The 16,755-nt window shown below is 40.4% G+C and overlaps 1 protein-coding gene and 1 long non-coding RNA gene across 2 annotated transcripts in view; both read right to left on the bottom strand.

The window, feature by feature from the left end:
* The window catches only part of LOC133544058 (neural cell adhesion molecule 2-like), a 744,172-nt gene that overhangs the window by 463,235 nt on the left and 264,182 nt on the right, over positions 1–16,755 (bottom strand). The gene's annotated exons all lie outside the window — the stretch shown is intronic.
* LOC133544212 (uncharacterized) overlaps positions 8,658–16,755 on the bottom strand; it is a 35,023-nt gene continuing 26,925 nt past the window's right edge. Inside the window, exons 2-3 of the long non-coding RNA XR_009804605.1 lie at positions 9,176–9,312; positions 8,658–9,072 (exon numbers count right to left, since the gene is read on the bottom strand). This is a non-coding gene — a long non-coding RNA (uncharacterized LOC133544212). The remainder of the gene's footprint in view (positions 9,073–9,175; positions 9,313–16,755) is intronic.

The raw sequence follows: 16,755 nt of genomic DNA, 5'->3' as shown, positions 1-16,755 counted from the left end.
TTTCTCCTCACACTGCATAAAAGGGGAGAAGGAGGAGAAATCGGGGCTGAAGGAGGTGTAGAGCAGAAGCAACAGGAAGCAAGACACGAGAGACGGAGACGCGGCCGACTAAAGCGCGGACCGGAGAACGAGAGACGAGGAGCGAGACACGGAGAGCGAGCAACGGCGCAAAAGACATCCTTTATTGCAAAATAAACGAGAGTCCAACCTGCTGCTCAATCATGTCCTTCCTGAGTGGTCCATGGAACCCACATGATGGGAAGAGTCATTCACACCATTATTTGTTGACATTTTGTTTCAAAGAGCCGCATGTTTGCTTTATTCATTATTGACGTGTTTCTTGCTACTTCATGTTGTGTATTCAATGCAGCATTACAAACTTGCGTCAGCTTAAGGGAGGACGGGGAAAACGGGACCACTACGCCGTAATCCTAAATGTGGGCTCCGACTTTGCAGCTACCAGCATCTGTGGGTGGAAAGGAACAAGCGAACACAGGACGACGCTTGTAATCCCGTTAAAGGATTAAAGGCTCGGGCACACACGCATGTGCGACACACAAAAGGCAGTCCACGTTTTAGTTGTTCCGACTTGTTCATTAACTTCAATGACGCTGCGGCACAAAACCGACACACGCTTTAGTCACTTTAAGACTCGTGCATTCATACATGAATTGTGCAGGAATTAAACAAGCACACAGGAACACTACGTCAGTCTGAGCCTGCAGGCGACGTACATTGACTCGCAGACGTCTCATTTAATGTGCAAAAGAGGCAACACATAAATTGCAGATGTTTTCCTCAAACAACAAATCTTTAAACACACAACCCGGTGGGAGCCTCCTTCCTGCGATGCGGTCAGATCAACCATCGCAACACTGCGAGTAAACATTTAGGCTGTGTTTATGCTGCCTGATCCTCACCCCTTCTTCCCTTCCTGTGGTGCTAATGATCAAACTAGGAAAGCTTAGGACGCCTAAGGCAGCAGAAAGGGAACCTTCTGAAGGCTCCATAGTGTAGCTCTAATGGAAGAAAGTGTTTCACCGTGTGGGCTGTGACATTGCCAAAGGCGGTGCTTCTGAAACCTCCACTTGAACTACAACTACCATCGGCGGGCGGCTTACTTGGATCCACACGGGCTGATCCAAAGATTTCCTATTTTGTGGAAATGTTTGGATCAATCGGTCACGTTGTACCTCCGAGCAATGCAACTCTCTCTTGGGAGCGAATCAGAGTCTCACTTATAGATGGTTTAAGTCCATCGTAAAAACAGGTGCAACTGTAAAAGGCTTCTTAAAGGGGAACATTATCACAATTTCAAAAGGGTTGAAAACAATAAAAATCAGTTCCCAGTGGCTTGTTGTATTTTTTGACGTTTTTTTCAAAATTTTACCGGACTCGGAATATCCCTAACTAAAGCTTTAAAGTGCCTTATTTTCGCTATCTTCGAAACCACTATCCATTTCCCTGTGACGTCATACAGTGCTGCCAATGTAAACAAACAATGGGAATACCACAGCAAGATATAGTGACATTAGCTCGGATTCAGACTCGGATTTCAGCGGCTTAAGCGATTCAACAGTTTACGCATGTATTGAAACGGATGGTTGGAGTATGAAAGTATTGAAGAAGAAACTGAAGCTATTGAGCGAATAGCTATTGACGCTATTCATAGCCTTAGCATGGCCGAATAGCTGCGTTAGCATCGCCGGTAAAATGTGCGGACCAAACGATCAGGACGTTCGCATCTCGTGACACTGGAGCAACTTAAATCCGTCGATTGGTAAGTGTTTTTTTCGCATTAAATGTGGTTGGAAGGAAACGTAATATAGTTGCAAATGCATCTGCAGGTTATCCATACATCTCTGTGCCATGTCTGCTTCAGCACCGCCGGTAAATAGCATGTTAGCATCAATTAGCATAGCATGTTAGCATCGATTAGCTGGCAGTCAACATCAACAAAACTCCCCTTTGTGATTTTGTTGACTATCGTTGCAAATGCATCTGCAGGTTATCCATACATCTCTGTGCCATGTCTGCCTTAGCACCACCGGTAAATAGCATGTTAGCGTCGATTAGCGTAGCATGTTAGCATCGATTAGCTGGCAGTCAACATCAACAAAACTCACATTTGTGATTTCGTTGACTTTATCGTTGCAAATGCATCTGCAGGTTATCCATACATCTCTGTGCCATGTCTGTCATCACCGGTAAAATGTGGAGACACTCCCGCACATTCGGGCCAGTGGTGCAACTTGAATCCCTCCCTGTCAGTGAAGTTACACCCTCCGACAACACACCGACGAGGCATGATGTCTCCAAGGTTCCAAAAAATAGTCGAAAAAACGGAAAATAACAGCTGAGACCCAATGTTTAAATGTGTTGAAAATGAAAATGGCGGCTGTATTACCTCGGCGACGTCACATTCTGACGTCATCGCCTCCAGAGCGATAAACAGAAAGGCGTTTAATTCGCCAAAATTCACCCATTTAGAGTTCGCAAATCGGTTAAAAAATATATGGTCTTTTTTCTGAACCATCAAGGTATATATTGACGCTTACATAGGTCTGGTGATAATGTTCCCCTTTAACCTGTCTGTCAAATTTTGTTTTGCATTATATATTAAATAATAATGATAACATGTTAAGATCTGGTGGTGTCAGAAGAGTATATCATACAAAGACTTAAACGTGTGGACAATGCTGAAGAAACAAGTCCATGTCCGAAAACCAACACATTTAGATGAACTGCACCAATTTTGTCAAGAGGAGTGGTCAAAAACTCAACCAGAAGTGCCTTATTGCAGTGAAACTTGCCAAGGGACATGGAACCAAATATTAACATTGCTGTGTGTATACTTTTGACCCGGCAGATTTGGTCACATTTTCAGTTGACCCATAATATATTCATAGAAGAACCAAACTTCATGAATATTTATTTGTGACCAACAAGTATGTGCTCCAATTATTCTATCATAAAAAAATAAGAGTTGTAGAAGTGATACATGTGACTTTTTCAGTGTTGGGGTATTGTGTTAGGTCAGGGGTCGGCAACCCAAAATATTGAAAGAGCCATATTGGACCAAAAATACAAAAATATAAATAAATTTGACTGGAGCAGCAAAAAAATTAAAGTCTTCTATAAGTATTGTAAAGGCAACACATGATGCAAGTGTCTATATTAGCTGTGTTAGACTACTATCAAAATGACTGTTTTACGACTAGGAGATAATGAGAGGACCCAGATGCAGAGAGGAAGTTTCCAAAAATGACAGCTTTTATTTTGAAATAACTTTTTATACCTCCGGTGAAAAAGTATCTCACAAAAAATATATACAACGTACGGAAAATAAATCCGAGGATAAACACTTAACTCAAAAATCACTCCAAAAAATAAGGAGCAATACTACTTTAAGAAAAAACTAACAACAATAGAATATCAAGAAGAATGAACAAAAGGCGCTCCAACAGGAGGAAAAACAAACTCCAATAATATAAACAAATATAATATCTATGAATAAACAAAAACAATCATAATAATTTAATCAATGAGGAAAACAATTTGGAATAACAAAAAACTCACCAATTAGGTCGACGAAGGAAAACTAAGGACGCTCAAAGGAGGAAAAAGTAAACTCAAAATTTCAGCAAAAAATAACTGCTATGACCAAAAATTAAGGAGAACAAGAAAAAAACAGGATCAAGGCAAGGAGGGGATAAAGGACATGGATTTGGACATGGACGATAGACGAGACGATCCGGCAAAGGACAAACGGAGAAGTGAGCTTAAATGGGATGTGGGAGTGATGGGGAACAGGTGGAAACAATCAGGAATCAAGGATGACGTCAGACTGGTGACACAAGAGGAAGGACCCGTGATCCGAAACAAGAGGGTAGCTTTTCAAAATAAAACACATATATCACAAGACAGAAAAACAAACAAGACTTCCCTCACCGGGGTGTGACAGACTGGGTCGCAGGCTGATGCAAATCTTTGATAGAAATGTTGAAATGTAATATTTTAGCTACCCATTTTTACAACATTGGAAAACATTACTGAAACGGAGGCTTTTCAGAGGGTGTGATACTTTCTGGAAATGACTGGCTTAGAATGGCCAAAAGGTAAAGATGTGTGTGTTCAAGTTGAAGGCAACGGAAACTACAAAAACAATGATTTCAAAAATACATACAAACAAGGCATAATGCTGCATTATATACATACAGCTAGCCTAAATAGCATGTTAGCATCGATTAGCTTGCAGTCATGCAGTGACTAAATATGTCTGATTAGAGCATGGAAATATCAAATTAACATTAGAGCATTATACAGCGGCGGTGTCACCGCATTCACTGCTAATTCTCATACTTGCCAACCCTCCCGATTTTCCCCGGAGACTCCCAAATTTGAGTGCCCCTCCAGAAAATCTACCGGGGGCAACCATTCTCTCGATTTCCACCCGGACAACAATATTGGGGGCATGCCTTAGAGGTACTGCCTTTAGCGTCCCCTACCACTTGTCATCACATCCACTTTTCCTCCTTACAAACAGCGTACTGGCCCAGTCAGTTAATTTATGCGGCTTTTACACACACACGAGTGAATGCGATGCATACTTGATCAACAGTCATACAGGTCACACTGAGGGTGGCAGTATAAACAACTTTAACACTGTTACAAATATGCGCCACACTGTGAACCCACACCAAACAAGATTGACAAACACATTTCGAAGAACATCCACACCGTAACACAACCGAACAAATACCCAGAACCCCTGCACAACTAACTAACCCCTCTTCCCCAACCCTACCCACCTGAGCCCCAACATTAATGAACTACCTTCCAAGAAGAGATGCCAGGTATCTGGTTTGGGCACATCAGATAAGATCAGTGTGTCGCAAACTGAGCAGTAAAAAGGCCTGAATGGTTGATTTATTCATTATTTTATTTTCAAATGTATTCGCCTGTACAAAAAGTTAATGTTGATATTTACCTCTGAAGGCTGCAAATAGAAAAGAGGCCTTCAATTTTTTATTTAAAAATTGTATTTAATATACATATATTTTTTTGGGGAAAGTTGATTTTGCACTATTAAGTTATATAAGCGTTCCTTGTTGCATATTCAGTGTTAAAGCAAATCAGTGTAGCAAACTGAGCAATAATTAACATTTTATTCATGCACTTTCTCTTGCTACCTCAAGGCTTGAATGTTTGATTCATTCATTATTGTTATTTTATTTTCAAATTCATTAGTAGACAATAGAAAAAATGTATTTAAGAAAAGAGGCATTCATCCATCCATCCATCCATTTTCTACCGCTTATTTCCTTTTGGAGTCGCGGGGGGTGCTGGCAGAGGCATTTAATTTTTATGTAAATTTAATTTGATGTCCCATTGATATTTTTTATATAATCATTATTAACTTGATTTTGCATGTCACTATAAAGTCATATAAGCCTTGCTTGTTCAATATTCAATGCAAAACTCGTTTGGTTCCCTATTAAAAGGTTCATTTGTTCAACCTCGCCCGGCGGATCTGTTCAGTTTAAAATGTTGGCCCAGTCTGTATTATAGTTTGACACCCCTGGATTAGAGCTCCACACACGTCAATAACATCAACAAAGCTCACCTTTGTGGATTCACGCACAGCATAAGACGTTTGGTGGACGAATGGAGACGAATAAGTAGTGGCATAAAACACGTCTTTCTGTGGCAGCATCAAGGAAATTTGTACATTCAAACAAACTACGGTGCATTCAAAGACTTCCAAAATCAGGACCAAACGGTGCACGGCAAATACTGTCATCAGTGAAGCATGTTTAATGTAAACCATGGAATTTCTAACAATTAGACAGGTTAGCGTCATGTTTGTCGTCCTACAGAAACCGTATTAAAAAAAAATATATATATTTTTTCCTCACCATTTTCATTTTCATACATTTTTGAATAACTCCAGGGAGCCACCAGGGCGGGGCTAAAGAGCCGCTTGTTAGGGTAACAGGACTGAATGAAAACTAGGAACATGAGTAAAGTTTGAATTTTAACTACATTATTGGTGGTTTTTTTTTCTTCCAAAGTATATATACTTCAAGTACAGTTGGAATAAGGACTACCTCAATTTACGAGCACGATTCGTTCCACGCCCAAGCTGCTAACTCAAAATTGAAATGACTTGAAATCAATTTAATCTGTGCTTTAACCCTCCCAAAAACACCACAATTTCAATGTGCAACAACATATCGTTTAGACAAAAAATATTGTTTGAAAAACATGACAATAGCATAAAGTATACACAACTTGAGTATGAAATAATGTAATATTGCTCAGCATTTACCTCATGACTAAGTTGGTGCGAATGAGTGAGGCTGCAGCCTGGTCCAGTGTTGCCAAATCTGCTTATTACCCGCTAATTCTAAGCAAATTGTTTTCATAGACCGGTTGCTTGTTTCTCTCATGACATCTGGCAACCCTGTCTCTGTTGTAAAACAATATCTATCCATCCATCCATTTCATACCGCTTGCCCCGAATATGAACTGGGAAATTGCTGTTGACGTTCCACCCGGGCATATTTGAGCGACGGATTTGAGAAGCCAGAGTTGACAAGAAGCGATATGTCTGTCTGTGTACCAAAAATAATAATCAACCGTCCAGTTTGTTGAGTCAGGAATAGACAGAACAAACTGAAACGTGCAGCATCTGCAGCTTATCATTATTTTTATGGATACATGTTCACTCCCCAGGTAGACTGCTAACAAATAGGACATATTTTAATGGTTTCTTTCCTTTGCACTAACTTTCTTAGTTCCGAAGGTTGGCGGGCAGGATTGTGTCGATCTCTGAGCGGCTCTCAGATGCGTACATCGCATTAGCAAATCAAAACTCGTGTTTGTTCCGCGTGTAAATGAAGCAGAACAACAATGTGCAACAATAAATTAACTTTTTATTGCTAAAACGGCATATTACTTCTACAGACAGTGAATATGGTTGTAACTCAAGGTATGCTCACTACTTAAAGCATCAAATCACAAAGTCTCTGCAGAGAGTGGTGAGGACGATGGAAAAGATCATCAGGACTCCTTTTCCTCCTATCCGGGAAATCGCAAAAAGCCGCTGCCTGACCAGGTCTCGGAAAATCTGTTGAGACTCCTCCCACCCCCACCAAGAACTGTTTTCAATGCTGGAACTCTACAAAGAGGGTCCGCAGCCTCCGTGGCAGAACCTCCAGGCCATTGGACTTTTGAACGCATGACAATAATCCCCTCAATTCACCCCCAAAACGGATTAACTCGCTGGAATATAAAGACAATATAACATACATCCATAACCGTGGATCCATATGCAAAAGTGCAATATATTTATTTATACCTGCACCTTATTGCTCTTTTATACTGCACTACAACGAGCTAATGCAACAAAATTTCGTTCTTATCTGTACTGTAAAGTTCGAATTTGAATGACTATAAAAGGAAGTCTAAGTCTAAATTAGGTACTCACAAGTTGAGGTACCCCTGTATTTAGAAAATATACCACTTCTAAAGGGTTTATTTATTATATTTCGTGTTCAACGTGAATGATATTTTTCCACTGGTCATATTTTAAATTGTATTTATAAAATATGCATTCAGTGCAGGACACTTTGCTCAATAAAAAATACCACAAGCGGCACTGATTCAGTGGAATGGCCTACAGTACGAGTATAAAAGTGTACATATAGTTTATTGCTTGATACTGCTTTTAAGTCTAATGGTTTTCAGCTCTTGTAAACTGGTGTTATTGGTTATTTTTAACATCAGGCCTATTAGTGCAATGAAGCCAGAAGTTCATAAAATATAAAACGTTATAGAATAGATTATAATGGACAAAAATGCCTCTTGTTGTCACTATACAGCGGTACAATGAGATTAAAAGCAACTCCAGTATCAGTGCGACAGTCTATAAATATGCAAAACATAGGAAGGAAAGAAAAGAACAATAGTAAAAAAGAAGGTAAGGTGCACAGTCCAGTCCTGAGAACGAATGTTCTGAATGTGTTTGAATATTATACTATACACATATATATTAGGGGTGTAACGGTAGACAAAAACTTTGGTTTGATATACCTCGGTTTAGACGTCACGGTTCGGTTCATTTTCGGTACAGAAAGAAAACAACAAAATATAATTGTTTTGGTTATTCATTTACCAAATTTGTAAACAATGGCTTAAACCTTTTACCATTGGGAACACTATAATAATTCTGCCCATGTTAATCAACATAAAAATGCCTCAAATTGTTGCTCAGATTAAATAAAATGACAAAACTTTTCTTCCACATATAAAAAGTTCAACAAACAGTTTCAAGTCAACTCATCATGCTTAATTTATCACAGCATTTGTGAAGCCTGTAGTTGATTTTTATTATGTTCATGTAATATTTTTATCAACATGTGATAGCAGGGACCCTGCCATTCAAAGCTTTTCTGTACGTAAAACACACACACACACACACACCGCAAAATGAGCTAATGTAATAGTGTGATGTTTTTGCGCTCTATTATGAACGAGACAGGGTGTTATGTTTTACTTTGAAGTATTGGTTTTATTTTGAAGAACCGGATGTCCGGTGCAGGAAGTGACTTTGCTGTTTTTCCGGATATTTACTTCCTCTTCTATCGGACTTTTGATGATGAGGTATCACTTCGCCAGAAAGTAGAGACCTGTGTATGTGTTTCGTGTTTCCAACAAAGGTGGCCAAGAAATGATGAAACGACGGAATGGTGGAGTGTCTCTTACTTAAAACACTACACAACGCAGAATAAGACTCACTACACTAACGTTACACTAAAAGCTTATTAGCCTTCACCTCAAGCCAGAACTGCGAGTGAGCTGAGCTGCAGTTTAAGTTTCTAGAAGGTCAACGTGTCACGACGCGGAGTGGAACCGGCGTTTCCTCGGCGGCTGGAGCTGCGTGCGCCTCCGCTAGCAGTGCGCCAAGAGTGGCCTCTGCTGACAGTGCACTCAGACTCGCCCTCACTCGTGCTGAGTGCAGCACGCCCAAGCAGCAACAAGCCTGCAGCCTGTCAAGTATCAACACACCTGGATTTGATGAGAGGGAGCAGCATTAGAGCCAGCAGACCCGAGGAACCTTTGCCAGAACGTCACTATCTTCTCATTACTCCCCTGTCTTCCGTGATCGTACCTTGCCTCTCGACATCCATCCGGATTCTTAACTGCCTTCCTCGATCCATGACCTCCCTGCTCAGAACCAGACCGCGCTGCCTCGCCCCTGCCCCCGACATCTTGCCTGCTCACGAACTGCCTCTTCGCCTTGCCCCTCTGGATTCGACGAAGGATACAACCAACACTCAAAGACAACAAACCCTGGTAACATTTACATTATTAATATCACACATAGTCATCACTCATTCACTTAGAGTAGCATACACACGCCATGTCTCATCAAATGTTTAAATAAACCTTGTGCACCGCAGTTGTGCCATGGTTGTCGCCTCCTTCCCTCCTCTGTACATAACACAACGGGCTCGTAGTGACGTTAGTAATAGTTGACTGGGAGGTGTTTATTATCATTTGGGGAGAGTACGCTGCCTTATGCTCACCTGCTAAACACCTATCTGTTTGACGCTGAAGCATTTACAACATGCGCTCTGAATACGCACTGCTGATTGGCTGTTACCGCTATATATGTAACCAATCAGATGGTTGTGTGGGTGGGACAATGCTGGGTGACGAGACAGAGGCAGAAGAAGCAAAGCTGCTTGTTAAGACTTTAGCTTAGAAACTCGTTAAGTACACATGCCGTTAACCCCCAATATATACAGACGCATTCACGTGGGTGGAAAGTAAAAATTGCACACAGAGAGGTGCTAAACTATAAAATCAGTGCCTATGAGAGTTGACCGTGGTTATGGCTCTAGATACAGATATACAGATGCCACATTGTAGTTTTAACCAGCAGCAAAAGTTCAAATATTGATTGTCTTACCTGATGATTGAGTGGCGTATCCCCAACAAAGGAAGCATGGAAGGGAGAGAAAAGACAAAAGTTTACAATGAATCCTGTGACTGTGTGGGTTTTTACAAACAAAAAGAGCCAGTGAATAAATAGTGTCTGTCACATAATTGCAAGATTGTGAGTCATAAATGTGTGAATTAGCACACACCACCTCCACGCCCATTGTCTGCTTATAAAAAGGCCTTGCAGGTTGTTGAAAGACCCATTTACACTTTTAACGTGCCCACAAATAAACTGTGGTGGACAAATGATTTGAATGGCTGGGTCTATTGACGAACTAGAGAGCAAAACAGAAATACGAAAAAACGAAAACATGTCTGACTGTTAAATTAATAACAGTCAATCAAAATTGAGCATTATTCTTAGTAAATAATGTTCAAGGGGGGAAAGTGATTTCCTGCCAAGCGGCAGACAATGAGGCTTTGTGTGACGCGCTTCCCCATTTTTATCGCCGCTATTTCCCCGAGCTGCACTCCAGTCTTGTCAAAATGACACAAATCATCACATAATTCATTCATTTCCAATAACCTCCGTGTCCAGGCTCACTCCAAACATGGATTCATGGGGGACAAGCGTTATTACGCCGGTTTCATCTGGGCTGCCATTGCCGTGCGGGAAAAAAAATAAATAAATAAATAAAAACAAACCTCGGGATCAGGCGGGCGCCGAGAAATATATTTTCATACCTGTGCCTGCTGTCTGCGCCCCGGGTCATGACGTACGGTTATTGCATCAAAATATATTCAAGCCAACCTCTAAACTGGGCGCTCATCGCTGCCTGGTGTTCCATTAAACAGGACGACGGCAGAAACATGGTTTAAAAAGCTTTTTGATGATTTGAATACAGTGGGGCAAACACGTATTTAGTCAGCCACCGATTGTGCAAGTTTTCCCACTTAAAATGATGACAGAGGTCTATAATTTTCATCATAGCTAAACTTCAACTGTGAGAGATGGAATGTGAAAAAAAAAAATCCAGGAATTCACATTGTAGGAATTTTAAAGAATTTATTTGTAAATTATGGTGGAAAATAAGTATTTGGTCAACCATTCAAAGCTCTCACTGATGGAAGGAGGTTTTGGCTCAAAATCTCACGATACATGGCCCTATTCATTCTTTCCTTAACACGGATCTATCGTCCTGTCCCCTTTGCAGAAAAACAGCCCCAAAGCATGATGTTTCCACCCCCATGCTTCGCAGTAGGTGTGGTGTTCTTGGGATGCAACTCAGTATTCTTCTTCCTCCAACAATGACGAGTTGAGTTTATACCAAAAAGTTCTGTTTTGGTTTCATCGGACCACATGACATTCTCCCAATCCTCTGTTGTATCATCCATGTATCCATTTCGGTATAAACTCAACTCGTCTTGTTTGGAGGAAGAAGAATACTGAGTTGCATCCAAAGAACACCACACCTACTGTAAAGCATGGGGGTGGAAAAATCATGCTTTGGGGCTCTTTTTCTGCTAAGGGGACAGGAAGATTGATCCGTGTTAAGGAAAGAATGAATGGGGCCATGTATCGTGAGATTTGGAGCCAAAACCTCCTTCCATTAGTGAGAGCTTCGAATGGTTGACCAAATACTTATTTTCCACCATAATTTACAAATAAATTATTTAAAATTCCTACAATGTAAATTCCTGGATTTTTTTTTCTCCACATTCTGTCTCTCACAGTTGAAGTTTACCTATGATGAAAATTACAGACCTCTGTCATCATTTTAAGTGGGAGAACTTGCACAATCGGTGGCTGACTAAATACTTTTTTTGCCCTCCTGTATCTCTTTTTTTTTTAAGTTTAGATTTAGTCTGCAATCGTAAAACAGTGAGTCTTGCATGCATCCATTTCCCCGGTAACGTCATAAAGGATGCGCAGCTCTGCTCTGTGTGTGTTTGCACATGAATAATAAATTGTGCAGAACAAACACACACGCAGCAATAACATAACGTGGCATGCATTGCAAAAAACAGGAGGGTCTCAAACACAACCTGCAATTCCCGCATGACAACAACTGCGGGAGGACATCTCAGCAAATGATTCATGTGTTCGTACATTGTTGTAACATAACTGTCACTTCCTGTCGCCGTGTTTCATCTGGAATGGGTGGGATTGGTATACAAACAAACTTGTTCATGCATGAATTAAGCCTGGTGTATACTCCCGCGTCATGTGGACTCTGATGGCGTCTTCTTTGATTTATAGTTCTCCCAACGGGGGTGGCAACAGACTCTTAATTCTCTTCCAAAACGAAAAAGATGCAGTGTCTCCGGAAGGAGCAACTTTAGACTGACCATGCGTCCTCCTTTCATGTCCTCTTTTGCAGGACTGTCCGGGTTGTCCGGGAGGGGTCTCTTTAATGCGGTGGTTCTTAACCTGGGTTCGATCGAACCCTAGGGGTTCGGTGAGTTGGCCTCGGTGGTTCGGCGGAGGTCGAAACACACCCGACTCATCGTGTATATAAAAACTTCTTCCTATCGCTGTACTACGGATACGGCAACAACAGAAGTCAGACTGATTTGCAGGTGTGTAATTTGTTGTGAGTTTATGCACTGTGTTGGATTTGTTGGTTGAACAAGCTGATGTTTATGCACCCTTCATTTTGTGCACCAGTAAAAAAACATAATAGCACTTTAGTACGGGGAACATATTCACCATTAATTAGTTGCTTATTAACATGCAAATTAGTAACATATTGACTCTTTACTGGTCATTATTAAGTACTTATTAATGCCTTATTCGGCATGGGCTTATTATAACCCTAACCCTCCAACCCAGGCCCTAACCCTCTAACCCGAACCCTAACTAAATAACTCTAAATTAAATCGTTATTTAGATTATGTTCGCTTTGTGTCCAAAAAACTCTAAATTACGTCTTTGTTACTTAGAACATGTTCCCTGTACTAAAGTGTTACCAAAAACATAACTTTTTGAATTTGCATATAAAACTGGTGGGGTTCTGTACCCCCAACAAGGTTCAGAACCACTGCTTTAATGCTTCAAATGTCCGGTGTTTTGTGTCAAGGTTGCATGTATTTTCCGAGTACGTACAGGGTTAAGAGGGTTTAAAGACAAAACAAATTGTGAAGGTGTGCGCACGCAGCAACATTCGTGAGGGAGGAGCAGAAACAGAGAGAACGAGGTAGTGAATATTTAGCCAATCAAGGCATACTTGATCAACAGCCACACAGGTCACACTGAGGGTGGCCGTATAAACAACTTTAACACTGTTAAAAATATGCGCCATACTGTGAACCCACACCAAACAAGAATGACAAACACATTTTGGAAGATCATCCGCACCGTAACACAACAGAAGAAATACCCAGAACCCCTTGCAACAATGACTCTTCCGGAATGCTACAATATACACCCCCCGCCATCCCTTACCTCAACCTCGATTACGTCACATCAAATATTCTTTGAAAACTATTTTTGGTGGAAGAGTTTGCATATTTTGTGTGTTAGCCATAAAAAAACAAAACAGTTTCGTTTGACAAAAAAGGGCGGAAAAACAAAAAAACAAAACTAAAACATTTTGAAATGAGGAATAGATGTGAATTTGATGAAGACTCCAGAGATTTAAGCGTTAAATATAAAATCCTTTCATGACCTAAGCAAAACACAATTTGCACTTTTATACTGATATAAATAAACCAAAAACTTATTTGATAAAAACATAGAAAAACTACTAGCAGAAGTAAAGTTTAGATCCATGAAGGAAAGAAAAACATGATTGTTTATAACTGAATACATTTACATCAGCATACAAATGTGTCTTCTTTTTATATTCTTTCTTTTAATGAATTAAGTAACGTTTATGACAACCTTTTTCCAAAACACAATATATAATGTGAGATATAACAGCACAATGCATACGTTATTCATTTGTTTTCAAAATGCTTCCAAAAATTTACTGTGGGACCCCATTTTTATGACTTGATGGGGTCCATGGGACCCCATTTTGAAAATTCCTAGCGCCAACACTCCTGTCAACAGAGGTGAAAAAAATCCTTTATTTAAATAAATATATTATTTATAAAGCAAGTTCAAGAATCATTGGCACATTTTCACCTAGTCCCGGTCTCGGCGGGCTGCCCCCCTTGGCACGCATATATCTGTCCTCTTTTCGGGATTTTACAATATGGTCAGCCTAAGCAACTTTGACTGAAACTGTATTCTCTTCTTGTGAAGACTGGACCATGGACATCTTTGTCTACACAGGAAATAATCATTCAGAAACATAGTGTCATGGCTCGGGAACTTTCTAATGCACATTTATCTGTGCACTTTGTGAGCGCACTTCCAAGCGTGCACCAATCCGGCAGCAGCTGCACCGGTGCAATCAATCAGCAGTCTGCACACCTGTCGCTGATGAGACTCCGGGCTTCTTAAGCCAGAGCAAACCTGCATTCCGGCCTAGATTGTAGTGACCCGTTCCTTACACATCATTCCTGGTCACGAGCTGTGTGTCTCGTCTCCCCGTATTCCCTCTGGTTCCCTGGCTGCCTTTTTGGACTTTGAACCCCCCACCTAGACACAAACTTTTGACGCCTCCCTCTTGCCCCTGACCTCCTGCCTGTCTTTAGACTTCCGCCTCTCGCTCAACACTCCTGGTAACACTAAGCTAATCACTACACATAGTCGCACACCACACATTTTTTGATTAAATACAAACTTCATTGAAATGTATATTAGAATAAGTACAGCTAAACTGCATCCCAGCATTCTGTGCAGTCTTCTTCCCATGCTGTACTGTAACACAGTTTACTTTTAATGGACGTTTTACCTATAAACCGGAGGAAAATACCTTCGCAAAAATGGAGAGGGCAACTTCTGAACGAGTCGCGGCAGAGGACGCTATTATTATTTGCAATGCTATTTGGAGGTTTGGAACATGGGACAAGAGTGAGCTATCATGTAAATAAAACTAATAACTATTTTGAGTTAACGACATGCTGGTCTTATGCTATGTCTACCCCAGGGGTCGGGAACCTTTTTGGCTGAGAGAGCCATGAAAACCAAATATTTTAAAATGTATTTCCGTGAGAGCCGTATAATATTTTTAACACTGAATACAATTGTCAGGTTCAAACACTGATGACATCTATTAAAGAGACAAGAAGCAAGGAATTAAACAGAGAATTTAGCTCAATGAGGAGAAACCCGTAAACCTGTACCCTTGTATGGTGTCGTCCCATGCTCTGACAAGAGAATTCTACGCCCCCTCTTTCATTTGGACTTTCCCAGATTACAACAACCAAATGCGTGCATCTCTTATTCTTTTAGATAACATTGTTAGTCGGAAGCTAACCTATAATAGATCAAATACTTTTGACCATTAATGAGACTTTTTGAACAGGTGCGATAGAAACGGATGGATGGATTAAAATGCATGAGAGTGTTTTATATTTTGAACGTCATTTTCAACACTGGGATTACCAGCGGAATTATTAATTATCGTAATAAGCAACGTCAGCTAAGATTTATCTGAGAGCCAGATGCAGTCATCAAAATAGCCACATCTGGCTCTAGAGCCATAGGTTCCCTACCCCTGCCTTAAACGAAAACTTATTTAGACTAAACCCCGTTTGGGCCACACTAATTCATCGTTTAAGGGTCCCCTCCTTGGATAATTTTTTACACAGGTAAGTGCGTTGTCTATTTCTGGAATCTCCGGCTCTTAGCTCTGTGTGGACTCATTGAGCGTTTACAAACTGAGTTCGGAGAGGAAGTGACGCCAGAAAGACCACGCCCCACACAGGAAGTGACGTCAGAAAGACCACGCCACAGCCAGTTTCAAAATAAAGCAGTTGCATAACTCGGACCTAACTATTGGGAATATGGAGGCATCCAGACATGTCGTGTTTCTCCTTACGTCTGTACGGACGCTTGTGGGAATCACACAGAATAACTTAAGAGAAGAAAACGCGCGATTTTAGTTATTTCATAACTACGTTCTTAAAAGTTATGAACGTTGGTAGTAACCCACCCAAATTAACAAGTGGCTTTAAAATACTTTTTACGTGAAACCCAACAGGTGTTCTTTTTAAATAGTCATTTCATGCTGACGTTTGCAAATGTACTTCAAAGTATTCAGAGATGTGTGTTTTTAGCGAACGACGGGATGTTAGCAAGTTTGAATATTTAATAAAGTGATTCTTCGACCTACCACTGGATCAGGTGTGTCCAATCTTTTTCCATTGAGGGCCGCAAACTGAAAAAAATCAAAGCACGCGGGGTCCAAGTTGATATTTCTTTCATTTTCAAAACCAATACAATACAACTCCCTCAAGTTAGACTTTAAGGACCCAGAAGGGTTTCAGTCTTAAACAAGGTTCAAAATAAGTCGTATATATTTTTTTTCATAAAACCCTTGAATGGGTAATTCTACTTCATTATTTGTTTTGCTTTTTACGAGCTTGTTGTCGAAACCCTATTTTTTGAGGCAAAATACAAAATACACACTATTTTCCCCAAAATATTTTCAAAGTGAAATATTTAATGTGAAGTAATTGGATCCCTAAATGGGTCAATAATTCATAGCAAAATGTATTTTATTTTATTTTATTTTATTTTTTTCTTTTTAATTTTTTTTTTTTAGCAAAGACAGTTATTAAATTCCACTAAAATCCTAAGGGATCCAAAAGTGCCCCACTCATAAAAAGGTCCATCCCATCCATCCATTACCTACCGCTTAGTCCCTTTTGGGGTCGAGGGGGGCGCTGGCGCCTCTCTCAGCTACAATC

The sequence above is a fragment of the Nerophis ophidion genome, linkage group LG27 (genome assembly GCF_033978795.1).
Source record: "Nerophis ophidion isolate RoL-2023_Sa linkage group LG27, RoL_Noph_v1.0, whole genome shotgun sequence".
Lineage (NCBI taxonomy): Eukaryota > Metazoa > Chordata > Actinopteri > Syngnathiformes > Syngnathidae > Nerophis > Nerophis ophidion.
The sequence above is the reverse complement of the archived record's forward strand: the minus strand, read 5'-3'. Positions and strand labels throughout refer to the sequence as shown.